This window comes from Pinus tabuliformis, chromosome 4_2 (assembly GCF_031772625.1).
Source record: "Pinus tabuliformis cultivar Carrire ecotype Pingquan chromosome 4_2, CPIR1, whole genome shotgun sequence".
In the NCBI taxonomy this organism is placed as follows: Eukaryota; Viridiplantae; Streptophyta; class Pinopsida; order Pinales; family Pinaceae; genus Pinus; species Pinus tabuliformis.
The window spans coordinates 695,883,145-695,898,827 of NC_142304.1; the positions used below are offsets into that span (position 1 = coordinate 695,883,145).

The 15,683-nt window shown below is 35.3% G+C and overlaps 1 pseudogene; it reads left to right on the top strand.

The window, feature by feature from the left end:
* Positions 1–4,593: 4,593 nt before the first annotated feature.
* LOC149171390 (uncharacterized) lies at positions 4,594–5,378 on the top strand (annotated as a pseudogene).
* The last annotated feature ends 10,305 nt before the right edge of the window (positions 5,379–15,683 follow it).

The window sequence follows — 15,683 nt, forward strand, 5'->3', positions numbered from 1 at the left end:
TTATATGTAATGAAGTTGAAGAGTCATGAGGGCAGTCCAAGAGTCACAAATGGGAATGTCAAGGGTCACCCCACCCTTTGCCATATATAGAACCTCATAACTCATAGAAGAGGCTTTTGGGAGCCAATATTTTGTTAGGCATTTCTTAGAGAGGGTTTGGAGAGTATTGTGACAAAACTTGGCTTATCCACAGTGCAGAGCGAGTACATCTCTTTGGAGGACCAGGCAGTGTTGACTGTAATGTTCCACTATTGGGGCTAGTGGTTGTCATCGTTGTATTTCTGGATGGAACTCTCACTTTATATAATATAACAGAGCTAGCACGTCTTCATGCATATGTTGTTATTATAGTTCGACTATTCTGGTTACTTTAGAAATGTATGTTGTTTAACTTATGTGTTTGTGTATAAGCTATTTCATATGTGATTGTATGAATCTCGTTGAATTTGTGTTGTTGGTTTAACCCATCACTTTGGATTTTTGACTATTTTTTCCTTCCAAATTTTGATGTCATTCATACCGTGTGTTCCTTTCAAGTTGCGAACTATTACAGGCTTCTAAGGGGCACACTTCATTTTCCCCTACTTGTGTTAGAAACTCCCCATGTATCTCTCTTGACTCGACACAAGGTCACACACTTGCTTCTGACAAGGATATATTGCTTACCTCTGCGCGCTATCGCAGTCAAGGCATATCTTTACTACCCACTGTTGGGACTCCTACTCCAAACGATCTGAGGTCTAGTTGGGACTTCTTACCCAGGAGATCCCTTGACAATTGGCGGGTCCAACACCGTCGACACAAGGCTAATGTTCGTCAAATCACACCTATTTTGTATAAGGTCATATTAAAGGAGCAATTTGTATTTCTCGAAGGAACACAAATTCATGACATTTTAGGTGTGGCTCGGGAACGATTACACAGCTTAAAGATGTGAAGGCTTAAAGGAGTGGTAATGAAATAGATTTTTCAAAAGCCTATGATCAAGTGAGTTGAATTTACCTTCATCTACTTTAAACACATTTGGGATTTGAGGTTCCCTTTATTTCGTGGATCATGGGATGCCTCATGTTGATCTCCTTCATGGTTTTAACCAATGTTTCTGCATCAAGGATTTTTCATTCTCAAAGGGGCTTGAGGCAAGGGTTCCCCTTATCGCCCCTCATTTTTCTCTTGGAGGCAGAAGGCTTACGCAAGGTACTATTGAATGCCAAAAACAAGGGCGTATTCAAATGGGTTGAGGTTTCAGGTGATCTTACAACTACACACTTATTGTTTGTAGATGACATTATGGTTGTTGTAATGAATCGTGGTGCTCTCTCAATCTTTTAAACTCATATTTAGCTCTTTTGGCCATGCAATTAGAATGTAGATCAATAGGGAAAATTCCTCTATTTCTCCTCATGGTCTTGAAGAAGTTACAAACTTAATAATTTTTTCCTTTTAATGGGTATGCCTTCAAGGATGCCTTAAAGTATTTGGGCTATTATTTAAAGCTCAATTATTATCAGAAATCATATTGGAACTGTGTTGGCTTATGGGGGTCTGACCCAGGGTCAGAGTTAGTTTAGCCAAACAAATCCCTACACTACCGGCCCTTTCAGCATCAGCCCACAGAGCGCAGTCTGAAGTCTCACCCGAAGCAGTATGGGGGGACGCTAGAACCAAGTTTCTACACCCTTGAGATGGTTGTGATGTCGATTTATTCCAACTATACCTGTCGTCATGCAGGTAGCTTCGTGCTCTGTTCCACCCTTCAGTACCCTCACGAAGTGTTACAATCGACTTTCGCGCAACCCTAACCAGGGGCTGAAGTCCTTTCACGCTACTAGGGCAGTGAATTGTGATATTTCCCAAACTAGACTAAGTATCTTACTTATCTTATTGACAGATCTTAATTATCTTCGCGTAAACAAATATTATAACTTGCGTTCACTTAACCAATACAATTATACACATTCATGCATCATATAAGCATTAGAAGTGAAATTCATACCCAATATAACATATGCATAAACAGGAAATAAAGACGTAGAAATGATAGAAATTTCTCTTTATTAATACTTCCAGATGATTACAGACTTGACTCGCCCTGCGCACTCAGCTGCAGGGGTCCGTGCACTCAGCTGCGGACTACTAGGCCTTTGCGCACTCAGTTGCAGGGGTCCGTGCACTCAGCTGTGGACTACTAGGCCTTTGCGCACTCAGCTGCAAAAGCTCTACCTACGCTACGACCCAAAACTTTGACATTTTCTTAGAGCTATCTCTCATACATCATATCTTCTTCCTTGATCTATTCATTAACTACTTAGAGCTTTGCTCTATTTATACTATCCCATGGTCCGCAGACCATGGGTAGATCTTCTATAGCCGACATTACATTATCAAAATAAGGGCGGACAACCCTATGACTCTTTAACAACTACGTGCTCTGTGCCCACAAAATGCGGAGTCTTTACATTGGAATTACAAAATTGGACCAAAATCTAGGCTTTAAGCCCCAAAACTGTCCTTGAGGGATCCCGCGCCCAACAAACTGGCTGCTAGCAAAGCTAGAAAAGAGGTTTAAATCAGGGAGTCTGAAATGGATTTCTAGAGTAGGTTGACTTATCCTTATGTGCTTGAGGTTATTCCAGTTTACTAGATCTCTATCCCATGGATTCTCAAAGGGATCTTGGAGAAGATTTGGAAGATCTGCTTGAGGTTCTTATGGGTGAGAAAAAAAGAGCAGTATGTTGTTCCTTGGATTAAATGGGATCAATTCACCATCCCAAGGACATGGGGTGGTTGAGGGCTAAAAAATCTCCCTCTTTTTATCAAGGATTTGGCTGCAAAAGCTGGTTGGAGACTCCTTTCCACAGATAGCCTATGTACCAATGTGGTTCTCAACAAATATATCCTTCAAAACTCTTTGGTGGGGTGGATCATAAACTTAATAAGCCTCACTCGGGTATCTTTGTCATATGGAAAGAAGTAATTGAATCATTTCCTTTAATTGAAGCAGGATTAGATTAGAAAGTGGGGGATGAGACATAGGTAATAGTTCAGTAGGAAACCTAGTTCAGTGTTGGGGAAGGATATCGGCTTTGTCAAGAGTTGGTTGGGTTCCTAAATAATAGAGGGGTCTTCAATATTAACCAAGTTTCATACCTTCTCTCCACAAATATCTGCAAGCAAGGATGTGCCTCGACAAGGATGTTAGACATTCTGGAGTTTTTTGTTGACTATTGAAATAGCTACAATAATGACCTCATAACACATATCAAGTTGACAGAAGACTTGGACAAGTTTTGTTATACCTTCTCTCCCTCTGGGGATTACACCTCCAAGTTGGGATACACCTCAACGTTGATCAAATTGGGGGAGAATGGCTATGGTGATGGAAACCCTTTGGAAAATTAGGATATAAGTGAAATATCGTCTTTTTATGTGGTGTCTCATGAATAATAAAGTTCCCACATCGGAAAATATAAGAAAGAGAAAATTGGAAGGACTAGGGTGGTGCACCCTCTGGCCACCATTTTTTACATTACAAACCAGTATGAAAAAGATGTGGTAAAAATATTTCACTTTCACTCTCAAATCCATAAATAAAATAGTTGGATGTTTATATTATATATCAACTCTAGGAGATAAGGTAATTAATAATAATAAAACTTATATTTATCTTATAAATATTTTAATATAGGATTTAAAATAAAAGTTTGACTATTCATGACCACGATGTGTAAAGAAAACGACGACACATTGTTCTGTTAAGACACTCCACCGTGTAAAGGTCACCAGTTCGAAACTTTGTGGGAAAAAATCCAGCAATGCTAAGGGTTGGTGCGACTTGGGCTGGGTGTGATTCCTAGGTGATTATGATTGCCTAGATGCTCTTGGGTCACAGCTACTCAAGCCACAAGTTAAGCGTGCCAATCATCTAAGGACTCACATAACCTAGAAAACAAAAAAAATGAATATTCATGTTAATTAATATATTTCAATATAAACTTCTATATATATATATATGTATGTATAGAGAGAACATATATACATCATAGTAAAATGTTTAAATGCTCAGTGTAAATAAATAATTAAAAATAAAATAATCACACTGAAACTGTTACTCTAACACTGAAACTGTTACTCTATGGAATTGGCTAGGCTAACATTGTTCACCCCGACCAATCTCCGAGCTCCTTTTTCGTCCTCCTCCATCCTGTCAAAATTCGATGTGTGGTATCGTGTCTTTTTTATTTATTTATCTGAGCCCACCTACCACTCATTGTGCCCTGGTCGCCCTTAAAACCTCTGGATCCACAGTAACTTTGTCCATTGTTGTCAGTTTGCCCAGTGCCACTGCTAATTATCTGATGGCACTGTAAAATGCGAGTAGGAAAGTTGAGTAGATGGCTATGATTTCACATTTTAAGTCAACGTAACAGCCCAGGCATCTTCCTTGCCCATTGGGCATCCTGCGAGGTCCTAATGGGCAGAATACTATTAAATCCCCTGGTCTTTGAATTAGGCACTAACCAAATCAATATCAACAGCCATGAATCCTCAAACTGATTTTGCAAAATTCCTTTTAGCCCCACGGATAGTGGTAAATTGATGGATTCTCTCCTAATCATGGATCCATGTTTGAAAAACCAAAAGAAAATTCCTTCTATTCCACCTACATCATATTTCGGAAGTCTTTAGGATTCCCCAGAGCTCATAAAAGAATAATGGCAGAAACGAAGAAAAGTGATATGATGGTGGCAACACCTGCTCTCTGTTCAAGGCTGCCAAAGGGCTCAATGGAGAAAATGTCTAGGTAAATTCCTGGAATCCACTCCAGTCCATGTGGGTACCTTGATTCTCGTCCTTATCAATCCAATGGCAATGGTTGTGGATCTTCTCAAAACACTTCACAACAAATCCTGCGATCTCAATAATTGCACAGCCTTGCTAGAATCCTGCCAGTGCGTATCCCAGTTCGAGAGGAGCCAATCCTTTGAGTTTCTCTACTGGGTAGGTATTTTGATATTAAGTCTCTTATTGCTCAATGTGGGCGGGCTCCTCACCCAGAGCGCAGGGTTCCTGGTCATTCTCAATATCTGGAATATTGTGCGAGTTGCTCATGGGCCCAGTTCGAGAGGAGCCAATCCTTTGAGTTTCTCTACTGGGTAGGTATTTTGATATTAAGTCTCTTATTGCTCAATGTGGGCGGGCTCCTCACCCAGAGCGCAGGGTTCCTGGTCATTCTCAATATCTGGAATATTGTGCGAGTTGCTCATGGGATTTTCGAGGTCACTGATGATGCAATGGAGCCCAAGATTCAAAGTATAGAGGCGTAGTTTGAGGCCTTGCAGTCCAAGAACAGGGACATGCAAGACCTCCTGCAATAGAAGAAGTGAGTAGAAACCCCACAAATACGTAACTATAACAAACTATCCATAAAAAAATATATTCATTCTTACATTTTTCCATTGATGGTATGCTTAGAATGAGCATGAAACTCGGTTCCATGAAGTTCATAGATAATAGTGTAAACCAATTTTTTTATAATATTCTGTCAAATCGACACTGAATTCCAGATTGTACTGGACATACAAAAAGTTGTGTCCACAGATATTGTAACTCTAACATAGGGTTTACTTTGATCGAAAATGCATGACGCATCTTCTCTATTTGGAACATATCTCAAATGAGATTTCCAGTGACAATTTTTAGTAATTCATATTAAAATTGAGATTTCTTCATATTGAACCAATAATGAATTTTGGGTTGTGTTGAAACTAACAAAGCCCATCCACGCTTATGTTAAGTTAACATATGGCTTATTCTTTGTCCTTCGTGCAATTCATTTTTGGGTCTTCTATATTTGAATCATATTGAGATCATAATACCATCAATATACAAAAAGCCACCCTTCCACTTCAATCGCAACAATCACAACAACATGAACCCGAACCTCAAATCATATTGAGATCATACCATCAATATACGAACACGGCTGGTATATTGATGGTATGATCTCAATAGGACCCCTCGCTTCGGCGATTTATGTGACGGCTACGCCGTAAATACCAGCTGGCTTCGGCCGTATTCTGACTGGCTTCGGCCATATTGTAATATGAGGGCTTCGGCCATATATATGGATTTCTCTCTGAAAAAAATACCATCAATATACAAAAAGCCACCCTTCCACTTCAATCGCAACAATCACAACAACATGAACCCAAACCTCACAAAGGCCCAAGAAACATGTGAGGCTCATCAATAGTTTTATACAAAGCCTAATAAGGTTCCCATCATTTATAATTATAGTTAATCTTGAATCCTGCATTGTTTGCATATTACCAATTTATTCGCTCTTAGTAATATTAAAGGAGAGGATTCATGGGTGATTGTTTAACTCATGTATTACACATAGACCATTCTTGCAATAGTTTGCTCCATTCACTCAGACCAATATCACTTCCACATCCATAATCCCATTTTAGTTCTAAACACACACCATTAAAATAAATGAATTTCAATGAGACCTACCTAGATTATAGGACTTCCTTAAGATCAAAACTAAAAGTAGATTTAAAAGGCCAATTTAATCAAATGTTAGATTTGTAATTAGCATTAAAAACGCAACTGAGTCAGAATTTATCAATAAATTTGAAAAAAAACGTTGAATTTCTAAGGTATCGTTTTTGTGGTTGAATAGTTCCATTAGGAAAATTTCCACTCAACAAAATGGTGAGATGCCAAACATAGAAAATTGATAATTCATACCATCAATTAACGTTATTGTCTGATTTTCCTTTTGACCAACTTCATCTTGATATTGTCTTCTTTCAATAGTGGGTAGGGTAATTGAAATTCTTTCTTTGTAAGAGTTGTGACGAATTAGGGATTATAATCCAATGAGAAGCAAAATATGGAAATAATTAAGGACCCAACAGAGAACTAGACTACATTACCTGCAAGGAGATCGCACTCTAAATGGTGATTAAACTTACGCTCAGTATGAAGAAGAGGAGAAGCCTCATTGCATATTTATGGCATGGATATTCTGATTTCATATTGATTTCATTCACATAGACATAATAAGACTTACTAAGGTTGTTATGACATTGGAAATCAGAGAAGGGAGCGCACACATGGTTGTGTCTTCGTCTTGTCCAGTTGTCAAGTCAAGAATTGAATGTGGTTAAATTGAATGTGTCACCATAGCCAACGAAGCTTCAATGATTTCGATATTGAAGTGTGAAAGGAACCCATTAATAAAATAATGACTAAAGTAATTATTATAAAATATATAATATTAAATACAAATTATAGAATTTTAAATACATGTATGTATTTACGTTTAATAAAATTTAATTATAACGATTATAATAAATTAATATTTTAATTAAATAATTTAAATTAATTTTTTTAATATATTTATAATTTAATTAAAATCAGATGTATTTGTTAATTCCATAAAAACATAAGAAGTTTCGTTTGGATCCTACTTTACTCTTATTTCATGTTTTGACTCTACAATGAGAAGGGAATATATAGCATCAAAAGTGAAAGGTTATATATTATGTAGTACGCAAATTTTTTGTTCAAATGGAACATGACTACCTTTTCAGCTTCTAAGCTTGTAAGATGAAGAAGATATGGTGTGAAATGTCAATAAATTATTCCGTATAGCAATAGGAATGCTAAAATCTTATTTGCATCATGCTTTAATATAAAAAGTATTGACTAAACTAGCGGAATCTCTGAGGAAAGATTTTTATTTTCTAATTTTAACTTCTTATTTTGTTAAATGAAGACAATAGAACAATGATATGTAGCCTCATCGTACCTTCGATCCAATATAAATTCAAAATTTAACAATATGGTTCTATTTAATTTTTAAAAAATTTCCTAACATTAAAAATGTTTAGTTGGGTTAGCAAAAACAATTAAAAAAATGATAGATAAATGAAAATGTATAATCTCGTTAGTTAGAGTTACAAAGTCATGAAAACAGACACATTAAATGTCACATAACTTTAATGTCATGTTTTCAGATTCTTCATATAACTTAATCAGATTCTTGATAGAAGGGAGCAACTTAATTTATCTTAAAGTTTGGAAGAATCAGAGAATATAATTTCATGATGGTGAGATTATACATCACAAATTCAATTTTGTTGAGGAGATAGTGATCTTCATAACCATATTTCCAAGATCAACAATATTGTATTCTGTAAGACCAAAAAGATGAAATTTATTTTTGAGAGAGAAAAAAATCTATAAATTAATGCAAAGACCACAAGTCACATAAGTTGTTTAAAAGCAAAGATCTAATTACAATTCAAGTTTAAAAAATGATGTAAAGATATTATTGAATAACATTGTTTTTCAACCAACAAATAAGTGAATAGATATTCCATAATCCAATATAGATTTTTCACAAAAGAAAATTACATATTTTCTCATAAATATTGTAATGATATAGATTTTTTTTTAAATAATAAACAATTAAATAATATGAAAATACATAAATATTAATAGTTAAAATTAAAATTTTATGAAAATTGTAAAGTTGAAAAAAAAACATAAAGGATAACTATTAAAAAAATTATTACACCTAATCCTCTATTTTTCTATTCTTTCAGTGTATCTTTACACCTTTAGGGGCAATTGCTAGTTTAATTTTTTTCCTAATAAGAGGAGATGTGTGATTCATTCAATGTAGATCATAAATAAAATATTTCACTATACAAGATTAACTAATATTGACATGTATTTTAAAATATGTTAATAAAAGAATACTATTTTAATATGGACAATATGTTTTATAAATGAAATATGTCAATGTCCATATTAACTAAAATATTTCAATGTCAACTACAATAAAGCACTAAAATATATGTATATATATATAAGGAAGAAATACTTAAAAGTGAAATTATTCACTTCAACTACAATAAAGCATATATATATATATATATATATATATATATATATGGAAGAAATAATTAAAAGTAAAATTATTAGCTTTCTTTCCTAATAAGGGAAGATGTGTATAATATGTTTTTTTAATGAAATATGTCAATGTCCATATTAACTAAAATATTTCAATGTCAACTACAATAAAGTAATTAAAAATATATATATTCATATATATATATATATATAGAGAGAGAGAGAGAGAGAGAGCTTCTTTCTTAATAAGAGAATATGTGTAATTCATTCAATGTAGCTCATAAATAAAATATTTCACTATGCAAGTTTAAATAATATTAATGTATTTAAAAATATTAATAAAAAAAATAATATTTTAATATGGACAATGTGGCTTACAAATGAAATGTATCAATGCCTATATTAATTAAAATATTTCAATATCAACTATAATCAAACAGTTAAAAAATTTGAAGGGTTGGAAGAGCCGGAAAAGGCATACGACCCAGAGATGTTCAGGTTTTCAATCGGTTTGAATCCAGACTTCTCTCTCTTGCAGATCTTCATCAAGACCCTCAATGAGAAGTCCTTCCTTCTTTGGGTCTCAGGTAGGATCAAGTGGTAATTCTCGAGTAGAAAATAAAGAATTGGTTGGGCTTGCCTGCAGTCATACAACGCCTTATTCATGAAGGGAACCAACGATAGGATTTATTGCAGTTACAGGACTACAACATCTCAATAAACTCCACCAATGTTTTGAATCTAAGGCTGTGAGGGGGTGCTTTAGGAGCTAGAAACCCAAGAGGCTCTATTTCCTACAAGGATGAGATGTGGGGAAAAATCTCTAATCCATCAAATTTGCCACGATATGGTTATGGACCTTACATTGTTGAACAACAACAAAAAACTCTTGTCATGGAGGAAAATCTAATAAATGTAAATCTTTTTTTGTCCTTCAATCCAGGGTAGTGATTTGCAGATTCAATGGTTTCTGACCTAGACCCAATGCTTTGGATCAGTGGGTTTAGTTCAAAAGGTTTCTTTATTGTTCAGTTTGATACCCAGGAAGATGTGGAGAGAGCATTGAAAGAAGGGCCCTAGTTTTGGAGAAATGTAGGGATTTTCATTACCCCTTGGTTCCCGAATTTTGATGCCACAACAATGGTGGTCTCAACAATTCCCTTATGGGTGAGGCTACCAAATCCCCCCCTTCTTTTCTATCATCACAAGGTTCATGAGGACATTGGGAACACCCGAGGGCCATTCAAAATGATGGAACTCAAGAGAACAGAGAAAGGATTATTTACCATTGTCGAAATATGTGTAGAAATAGACCTAAGTAAAGGTCTACCTAGTTGCATTCAGTTGAAACATAAAAAATTCCACTGGACCCAAATCCTAGATTACAAAAATATGGCATTTAGATGGTGATCTTGTTACCAAACAAGACACTTGCAGAACACTTGCCCATGAGAAAAAATGAATCCAAAAAAAGAAAAAAGGGCAAGCTCGCACAACAAAAGGATGGAAGCCTTTTGTTCCCTACTTGATAGAGGAGGGAGAATAAGAAAGCACAGAGAATCCTAGGAGACTCCTTTATGGTTGTGGGGGTTTGGAGGAAAATTCATACCAATTCGAACCTTTTTTCACCTCTCAGCCCGATCTTGTAGCAATGTATGCAATCCTCTAGTAGAAATCTGCAATATTGTAGCACTTGTTGTTTGACTCTGTAGTTTCTCTGTAGCACCCTACGGGGCCCTTGGTCATTTCTAACTCAACTCTTGATGTCTTAGAGTGCCTCCCTTACCGTTTTAGGAATGACTTCTCGGTATAAATGTGGCTTGAGCCCACTTTTTAGTCCATTTTTTATTTGGTCATGGGCTCAACGCACTTTGTTAGATGGCCACCACCTACCACTTTCATAGCTTTCTCATAGACCCATTAGCCCACTCCTTGAAATCATCACCTTTTTTTACTTTGTCTTTTCTCCACGTGTGATGAGACAAAGATAACTTCAACTCACTATTTTAGGGTGGATGAGACTGTTGAACCATCCTTAGCTTATAAAACTTCATCTCTCATGCATTGATAACAATTTTTAACCATAATATGCTCAAGAGGAGAGGTGAAGAATAGTGCATACATGTGCCTACCTGGAGGCTTCTTACTGATGGTGTTGATCCTGTGGTGCTTGCATGACATTTTTGGACATGGATGAAGTTGTTCTTGAGCATATTCTAAGATATCATTGCCTTTACATGTTGCTTCAGGAATAATGGTTGATATGTTGGCTCCTTGAGGTGTTATCTTCCCATGCTTGCTGCTATGTGCATTGGCTCTGTTTTGAAAATATATTTTTTTAACATGTACTTGATTGATAGAGGCTTGTCAACACAGGTTTTGTTGATGGTGCATCAACCGTTGATGTGGGAGATGAACAATGACCATGTAGCAAATTTGCAAGATTTTTTTGGTTACCCAAGATCACGAAGATTATCCCTCAATGCTTCAGGATGGCTAAGTCTTCATTCTGGTTCTTCCAAGTGATTCTAATTTTGGTCTTGTAGGGTTTGTGCAGGTTATTATAGGATTAGGTTTCTTCATGAAGCAGTCACACAGATCCTTCCATGATCACAATAACCTTCATGCAATGCATTCAGAATTTTTGATAATTCATGGTGAGATCATGGACAAGGATCAGAAACTTTGGTGGTGGTGAAAATAGTGAAAGAAGGGGTGAAAATGGGTTTTTTTCATGGACAAAGATGAATTTTTGGATGGATAAGTGACTAAATGGTGTGGATGATGGATTATGGAGGTGTGGTAGACTTATTTTTTCATTCCCCCAAGGAAAGCATAAGATTTGACTCCTCTCATTATATCGATCACAATGTTATAGCAAATATGGGACAATCCTCTAGCACTACTAAACAATCTTGTAGCATACTTTTTTAGTCCATATCTCTCAAATGATAGATTAGATTCACCTAAAAAAAATTATCATGTTTCCATCATCCTTATGCATCTCCCCATAAAAAAATATTGGCCAATGGATGCACGAATCTCGAGAAAAATAAAAATGGTTGTTGGTGATGGCAACAAATATTTTGAAAAGTATGCATCAGAATCACCTAAAAAAATTTAAGCATATTTCCATCATCCTTATGAATCTCCCCATAAGACATATCGGTCAATTGATGCATGTTTTTCAAGATATGGTAAAAACAATTTATGCCCTGTGTTTTTTTCAATCTTGTAGCAACACAGAACTTTCCTATAACACTTTAGGACAACGAGGAAAATGAATGGGAAAGGCTTGAGAATGATGGGAGAGTATTGGAAATGGATAAGGGTGATGGATTGACATGGAATTGGTCTTCTTGGAGCATATGGGCAAAGGAGGTGAAAGCTTGAGTTTGACGTCCCTTGACTAGATTTTTTATCATCTTTTTCTTATGGTGCTAACTTGTTCTTGTTGCTTGAAAATATTGGACAGCACCTTCATTCATCATAGAGAGATGCCTAGAGAAAATAATTATTTCTCCTTTCCTTTTTTCCATTTTTTCTTTTTTTCTTTCTAGGCCTACTAGTTGCCTAAAAGAGCTTTTCAACCAATAGGTCTGCCTAGGCGCCTCAAAGGAGGTTTTCACCTAGGATCTTATTTCCTTCTTTTTTCTTTTTTTATTTTCTCTTTTTCTTTTTTCTCTTCTTTCCAACCCAATTACCTCTTCATAGAGGTTTTCAATCAATGAGCCAATCTTAGGCACCTCAAAGGAAGTTTTCACTTGAGATTTTATTTTTCCTTTTATTTTATTTTTTTCTTTTTCCAATTTTTTTTTTTTTTTTTAATCCTACTCTACTTGAAAAAAAGAAAATATATTTCCAATATAAGAATCCTTTCAATGGATCCATGTGCATATCAAGATGATAGATAAACTCATGTGTAGGCTCGAAATATATGCTTTGACATGTACCTAAATATGAGAGACCAACTACTTTGACTTTGATGATATCAAGCATTGTTGAAGAAGAGAGTGATGATCCATCTTGTTGATTTTATATAACCAAAGCTCAATATAGATTTGATGCCCCTGGTTCACATGCTCATCTGGATCATTCTTCATGTCTTATTCTTCCATGCCAACCAAATATTCTATTATTTGGTGGTTAGTCTCTTGAAGGCATAATAGAAATTCCTCGATCTCAGGTTCCAATGGTTAATCTCCATCAAATGTAGTAGATGATTATTTATTCTCCTCGACATATTATTCTTCTTGATGTTGTTCTTCAATGGGAGAAAGAAAATCTCTTCTTTGCATTACTCTTTCCGATCCAAGATGAATATCATTTGGATCAAGAGGATTTTTTTAGAGATTTTGTATCTCAACATTGTAAGTGGGTTGAGTTACTTTATTGCTCAGGTTTGGAAATGGTTTTTCAGGTAGTTGAGTGGGAATGGGTCTTTGAAATGGTTTTGGTTGAGGATTTGGTTGTCATGGAGGTGGATAGGATGGATAACAATAATTTTGGTGTGGAGGATATTGAGGATGTTTAGGAAAATATGGATCACCTCATTGAGGAGGTTGGCGTTAATATGGATGAAAAGGAAGAATGGCATATTGGGAGGATAATACCATGAATATGGATCACCCCATTGGGAAGGATAATACCATGGAGACCAAGCTGAGGTGCTAGGAGGATACCAAGGTTGAAATTGTTGATATGAGTTGACAAAGTAGGGTCGCTTCATACCTTCTTTTGACTTCTTGGATACCTCTTCTTCTTTTACTTGCAATCGTGAAGGGAGATGTGGTTCTTACTACACCACATGATCAAGTGGGGGTTTATGGTATTGAAGAAATATTTTTTTTTTTGTAAAAAAAATTGAATGAAAATGCTAATGCAATGCAATGAAAGATCTCTCATGGAATTTTTATGTTTTTGCACAAAGTATGAATGCAAAAAAAAAGAGCAAACCATTCCTAGAACAAGAGAGTGTTTATTTTGATACCCTCCCTGGAAACAACACTAAAAAGTGATGATTTTTTTTCAACAAGAATGTTGCAACTCCCAAGGCTACCAACTTAAATTATCAACCCAAGGTTTGTACAAACTTAAGAGGGGTCGACATTGTATGTGCAACAAACACCTTCCTCTTCCTAGTCTGAGTCTCTTTGATGCAAGTGAAAGAAAGCAATGAAACAAATTCAAATGAGCAAATATCTAGGTAACTCATCAATCCTAAGTTGTAAAAGGTAAATAACAATAAGCAAACCTATTCTACTTTTGCTGGAAAGTAAATGATAGAAAGGAAATCTATTCTATTTGCAAAAATGTAAAGCACAATGAAAACTAAACAAATATAATCTATCTTGCTGGAAAGGAAATGGAATTAAATGAAATCTATTCTATTTTTCAGGAAAGAAAAGTCCTAGATCACTTTTACAAGAAGGAAGGCACACTTTACCTAAAGAAAATTGTAGAAAGGAAATCTAGATTAATTACAAAAATCAACATTCAAGAAGCAAGCAATGTAAGAGTTAAATGGTGGCCTAACCAAGCCTCAGCTCAACCAAAGTGGTCTCAGAGAATTCATAGGCTATAAATCTACTTCGACTATGAATTGGGAGTGAATCTGGGCAAGGAAGATCTCGAAAACAATTTTTTATATGATTGCTACAGGATTGTTGTTTCTCGAGTTAACTTGAAAAATTCCAAAACATCAAATGAAAATGAGATGGGGTACATTTTTTTATTAAGAAGGATGTCTTAGGACTCCAATCCAAGTGGAATAACTCAAAAATACCCTTTCTAACATTTGCTAAAAATTAGCAGAAAATTACTACTCTAGAAATCAGAAATTTCGGAATTAGTGAGCTAGTTAACCTACCAAATGCCTAACCAGAGCAAGTGAAAATTCTATGGGGTAAACTTTTTTATTAATAAGAATGTTATTAGGACTCAATTAAAGTTGAATCAACTCAAAAGAGGTTTGTTAACACATGCTAAAATTACTACTAAAAACCAAAAATTTCAGGGCAATGAACTAGTAATCTGATTGAAGTACCCAAATGCCTATGCTAATCAAGTGAAAATGTTGTGGGGTAAAATTTGTTATTAATTTGGATGTTTTTAAGCTTCAATAAAAGTGGGAAAAAATTGATATGAACTCATTAACACATGATAAAATTTAGCAGAAAATTACTACTATTTTGCTACAAGTTGCTTCCAAACATTCCAAGATTTTGAACTAGTAAACCAATCCAAGTAGTTCAATGATGAATATCAATTTTCAAAGTTTTTATATGGATACTTATGCCCATATAAATGACCTACAAAACAACTTACTTCAAGCATTTAACCAATCTAACCTACAACTAATGAAGCATGATTATTAAGTGTAGAAATGGGAAATGCAAGTGAACAAAACATTCAAAGAAGATAAAAAAAAATTGTACATTAGGGCTCTGAAGCTCCTATGATGCATAAGCCCAAGGATACTCAAATTCATATGAAGGAAACCAATCCTTAGAAGCTGAAAATGACACCAAACTTCATTATTTGAATCAATCTAAGTACATCCTTGCTATAAATGGAAGTAGAGTTGATAAATAACAAGTTTTCTTCACAAGAAAACTAAGAAATACATGCCCCAAGAGGAAAATTTGAATTGGTACTTATACAAATTGGTGGGGAAGCATCCTCCTAGAAAGGAAACATCTTCCCCCTCCAAAATCCCTCAAAAAGTAGGAATTTGCATTAAATGACAA